The following is a 6,272-nucleotide window of genomic DNA, read 5'->3' on the forward strand; positions in this document are numbered from 1 at the left end:
CGCCTCGTTGGGCGGGTTCTGTCTATGCTGCGAATGCGTCAGAGGGTCCGCCATGTTGAATGTGGCAAATCGGCGGTTAGACTCAGTCACTTAAATAGTATCAGAGGGACTTTAATCTCAGAATATACTTTATATTCGTAATATTTAAATTTTGGTAATATTACGAGTTTATTTTCGTATCCCTTTGGCTTCAGTCTCTTGTCTTTATTCTCATAAAGAATAAAAAGAAGAAGAATCTAACCTGGCCCTATTACTCCAGGACTAAGATAGTTCTGCAAACTGTGACTATTCTGGAAATGTTCCCCTTTAATTGTCATAATATGACGTTTTTCTCATAATATTACCACTTTTGTCTTTTTTTTTTTATTTTATTCTCCTATGACCTTTTTCTCATATTAGTAATTTTATCTCCTTAATACTTCCCCAAAAAGTCTGTTGCTAATCTGTGTCTATACCAGATCTTAAAACGTTCACACAGTTTTATGAAATAATGAAGAATATAAAGTTTAGATTTAACCAATTGACTTTGATAGTCACAACACATACATGTATATTTCTCTCTGTCTTTCTCTCTCTCTCTCATTCATATATATATATATATATATATATATATATATATATATATATATATATATATATATATAGATAGATAGATAGATAGATAGATAGATAGATAGATATATATGTCATGGTTTTTAAGTGTTTGGCCCACATGCAGAACACAATCGGGAGGCAGAAAGCAGTTTAAGATGTTTATTTCCGGCACTGAGTTTCACGGGGAGGGAGGCTCACTAATTGAGCGATCGACGGGGAATCGCAGAGAGGGTGGATCACAAAGCGAGCGGCTGACAGTGATCGGGAAGCAGGGACCGATACTCTGTGGAAGAGAGGGAACAGGTTAAATGGGGCAGAGGAGGGAAAACAGCCGTAAAGAGTGGTCCTCTTACCGCCAGGTTCAGGAAACTTAGCCGGGGGGAGTGGAGTGGAAGGACGGATTCAGTGGAGCTCTTCTCTAAGGTAGAACTAGGTGACTCAGCGACAGGTGAGTGGGTAGATGGGACTAGGCGGAGGTCTGAGCAGCACCGGAGCAGGAATCAGTGGCAGTAAGCAACTGGAGGAACCAGGGAGAATCCGGAGGAGTTCTCTATCCAGCTTGGTAACACCAAGAGGGCATGAGAGGGGGTGTCAGAATCTGAACAGTGGGAATCCAAGGGCTTGACTTGAGACGTCTGTAAACAAGGAGACGCCTGGAAAGGGATCCAAGCGTGAGGCAACCTGTGAGAAACAGGAAACAGGAGTTAGCTCTGGGGAAAGATAACTGTCACGGGAGACAGCGGCCACTGAGGGTACCACAACGGTTAACACTCTGGCGTCTTCCAGCTGACTGAGCCCTGCCATAATGCTCCAGCACAGGCTGCTGAATGAGCCGCAGGTGCGCACAACGGCCACCTTTCAACTGCAATCACCTGTGAGAGAGAGAGAGAGCAGAGAGCAGGTAGTGCTGACAGAAATCTCTCGAGAGAGCAGGCTTGATCTGGGAGACGTGGAAGGCTGGGTGGACTCGAGAGTGAGGGGGCAGACGGAGACGTACGGGGGACTTCGGGGGTCTTTCACAGGAGCAGTTTATGAATATGTCCTTTTTCAATTTATGTTTATTGTTCCATATGATGTATGTATGTGAGGAAAAGTTATGTTTCTAAATCAAAGACCAAGAAAGAATTGCCTGTTTATATAGTTTTGAGGCGACTTTTTCAACATTATAGTTACAAAGTAAAAGGAAATTTCGGCCTTCTAATAATGAGAAAAAAACCGTTTGGTATGAAGTTCCTAATTCAAGATGGGTTCTAGATTAACTATTTTTGTCAATTTATTTGGAATGCATTATTTTAGGTGTAAAAGTCTAAAAAGTTAAGGCCACCCTCATTATATTTCTTCAGACTTTTTAATATAGATGTTTCTGCTCCTCCTTATAGAATGCAGGAACATTTTGGCAATCTCTTTTGGGACTGTGTTAACATCAAGATATAGGGCAGCAGATATAAAACAGGAAATTCCCTCAGCTTCTGATTGCCATTGTTTTTTTTTTTTGTTCTGCCGATAATTGAGTTAAATTCAGACAACATCTGGATTACCTGTCTTTAGTAATAATGATTCCTAAATAAGTAACATATTCTTTAACAGGTATATTACAGAGATATTATTTTCAAGCAAAGTCCAGATGCAACAGAGAAAGTGTTTATCAGGTCAATATATAAAGGTATTTCAGAGAGATATCTTTTAGAAACAGTATTGTATCATTAACCAGTTGGCTGATGATAATTTGATTGCCTACTATTGGGATACATTTTATTAGTCTAAGTTTTACAGAATCAGCAAATACTGAGTGCAGAGCAAAAAAAGATAAGGCAATATCAGATCCTTGCCTGACTCCACATTTTAGAAAGAAACAAGAAGAAGTGCCAGCATGTAATCTGATTGAACTGTTTCCATTTGTATACACTGTAAATAATGAACCAAAACCAAACTTTTCTAAGGTATAAAATATGAATTTATGCTAGGTTGTGTCAAAAACTTGGCTAGTCCAGAAAAAGGATGAACCTTTCATCAATGCATTACGGAGCCCCAGAACTGTCATGGGAGAAAAAAGAGATACAGTGTGCGCATGAAATACTAATTTGTTCCCACAAAATATTAATTTGTTTCCACAAAATACTAATTTGTTCCCACGAAATACTAATTTGTTCCCACAAAGTATTAATTTGTTCCCACAAAATACTAATTTATTCCCACGAAATATTAATTTGTTCCCACAAAATATTAATTTGTTCCCACAAAATAGTAATTTGTGGCCACAAAATATATAGAGTGTGCACAAAATACTAAAACATAATCTTCCTACACACAGCACACCTTCTCAGAGGAACAAAACGTGATGGACAGAGATAGCCTGATTGAGTTTTATTTTAGGCTGGGGATGAGCTACAAAGACATTCTGATAAGTTTAATGTTTCAAGGAATTTTTATTAGTGAGAGGCATTTGTATAGAATTTTAAGAGTCAGGTCGCTTCACCGACAGACATACAACTTGGATGCTGGGATGGACTTTATTGTTGACCAACTGCAAGGCTCTGGATAGGACCACGGTTATCGGTGGATGTATGCTAAGTGCCTACAACATGGTATTCGTGTCAGAAAAGAGGATGTCAGGATCCTCCGCTCTCTGCTGGACCCTATCGGTTCTCAAGTTCGCCAAGCTAAACGTCTCAGAAGGAGGCAATATTTTGCTCAGGGACCTAACTTTGTGTGGCACATAGACTCATATGACAAACTGAAGCCATGGGATATGCATTAATGGGTGCATCAACGGGTTCTCATGCAAAGTCATTTGGCTGTGGGCTGCCTTCACTAATAGTGACCCAAAAGTCATCGGGGGGTACTTCGTGGATGCAGTGGAGTGCTGTGGGGGCTGCCCCAGGCTCGTACGGACCGACATGGGCACTGAGAATGTGGTGGTTAGGGACATACAACAGTATCTATGGAGAGATGACACGGATGATAGAGTAGCGGAGAGAAGCTACGTCAGAGGGGCAAGTACTGCTAACCAGAGAATTGAAAGCTGGTGGGGAGTGTTGGGAAAAGAAGGAATTGAACAGTGGATCACGGCTCTAGGAGAACTGAAGAATAAAGAATAAGAATAAAGAATAAAGGTTTCTTCTCTGGGAATTTTGTTGACAAAGCTCTGACACAGTTCTGTTTCCTGCCAATCATTCAGGTAAATATTATGATCATAGCACAAATCCCAAAAACTACACCATTCCACCTTCATGTAGGCCTAATCATAGATAACTGAGTCACTGTGAGTTTTTGTTTATTTAATGTTTTTCTTATGTATTTATTTATTCTTACAATTTATCAGCGAACAAAATTGGAGCGACACAGGGGGTGGTCCAGAGCTAATTGAACCAGTCTCAAAAGCTCTGTCATACAAAAACCTTTTAAGCCTGGACTTGATGAAATAGCTTCCTCTCTGACCCATAGAAAGAGCTGGATCCACAGCTACGAAGCCCAGTAACTGAAGGCTCTACTTCCCCTCTTGTTTTTTGAGATACTGGGAGTCACTAACAGAACTGGATTTTAGGAATGGAATGCTTTTGTACTTTTATTACATTGTTATATGCAAAGACAGAGTATAAACAGCACAATATTTCAGTATATATATATCACAAGCCTATAACTTCATAATGGTCAGTGTTCTTGTTTCTTCATCAGGAGGTATTAAATGACATCCAGGATGTTTGGAATGCTTACCGTATAAGGCCTTCTAAGAACACCAATGTGCCCAGTGGGATCCCGGATGTCATGTACATTGCCCCTCACCTTTGGGGTGCAGAAGACTATCCCGGATGTCATGTACATTGCCCCTCACCTTTGGGGTGCAGAAGACTATCTTGTTCCACTGGCTGAAGATCTGACTGCATGCATACACAGCTGCACATTTTTAAGTTCTGTCCCATGTGACGTGGATCTGTTTGATTTGTGCACAATAATAATGGCGGAATCAAACTTGGACTTCCCATCTACCATGTCCCAGGCATTTGATTTGTATATTCAGCTGAGGGACATGGTGCGTCCACAGTTATTTGCAACATCTTAAGTGGAGAAGAGGATGAAGGCTGGTTGTTGCATTAATGCTCTTCATAGTTCCAAAACATCTGTTTTAATAAGTGGAATAATTTTAAATAATTCTGTCAGATGAAGTATTGTCCATCCGTCCGTTTTCTTGCACTTGCGACTGATGCAGTCCCTCTGGTGGTAGTAAGCTAGCTACAGAAACCATAATAGGATGCCAGCACTCAATTACATACATTGGGGCCTGAATTATTAATTTATGTCCAATCTGTGCCAGAATAGGGACCAGTGAGTCCTTGGTAGGGACTTGCTTGCATTCATTCGAGCACATCCAGCAATTCATCTTCACTCACAGAATCAAAGTCCTCCAAAGCTTTCAGGAGAACAGCTCTTTCCTCATGTGATACGTACAGCAAAAGTGATTCCTTTAAACTACCGCTTGCCGAGCCGTACAGCACCTCTTCCAGGAATGGTATTGCAAGTTTGACTGGGAAGTAACCTGCCTGTTTCCACCCTATACTACAAACACTCTTGCAACAGCCTGCCATTCTTCCTGCTGAAAGTCACGCCTGATGAACGGAACTTTCATTTCCACTCCCAGTGTGCAGCTATCATAGAAATCCATTCAAAATTCTGTCAGACAGTCTCTCAAAACACCACCTCCTTCCGCCTTTTCAAGCTCTCCATTTGGTAAACGCATTTTGATGTAAACCTCAGATGCCATAATTTTTGGGTCCTTGAAGGCATCGATGAAGTCAGTGAGACAGTGACCTCGTCTTACAACCAGTGTTACAGGAGAAGACTGTGGTTCAGGAAGTACATGGGGAATATCTACCTCCCCTGCAAGCATTGAAACAGGCTGTGACTGACCCACAGTTTGAAAAGGTCCATCCTCCATTTCAGGAGTGAGCGTTTCGAGGTTTGCTTCATTGCTTCATCTTCAGTTACATTCAGCCTGTCCTGACTCAAAACAACAACAACTGTATCAGAATCTTCGCTATCGCCCAGAGTTTACGGGCCATCCCAGGGTAATGTGTCGTTCAAATCTAAATCTCCGCTTGTGGAAGCTCCATCATTAATTACATGGTGGTGAGGTAATTTTGCATTTCTGTGTTCCACCAACAGATCCTCAACAGCCTGATTCACTTCACTGTCATTGAGACACACCACTGAGAACTGGCCTGTTGCATGATCACCATCCACTTCTGCTGGGGGCTGTTGTTTTGTTTTCTTTGTGGTGCATAGATAAAGTCTTAGCATTTTAACTTTGCTTTCATTACAGCTCATTTACTGTATGTGACACCTTGACATGTATCTGCGAGCTTTCAATATGAGTTGAATAGTGTGAAAGACTTGTACAGTAGTCCAAAGCAGTTTGTGTTCTCTTGGCAAAAATCCATGCACATATTCTGTAATCGGTATTTAATAAGCAGACTGGACGCCAGTTGTCAACAAGGAGTAAATCTTTCACATTTTTTTGTTTTTTATTTTGGTATCAGGGTTATGAGGATCAGGTTGTGTAGCGACAAGCACATCATAGGTGAGAAGTGTGCTCCACAGTAACACGGTCAGGCCTGGACCATCGCCCGCCCCCTGGCGGTTAGAACTAATTAGTGCAAGAGGGCGTTAAGAACAGCAGGCGT

This window comes from Fundulus heteroclitus, chromosome 23 (assembly GCF_011125445.2).
Source record: "Fundulus heteroclitus isolate FHET01 chromosome 23, MU-UCD_Fhet_4.1, whole genome shotgun sequence".
NCBI lineage: Eukaryota > Metazoa > Chordata > Actinopteri > Cyprinodontiformes > Fundulidae > Fundulus > Fundulus heteroclitus.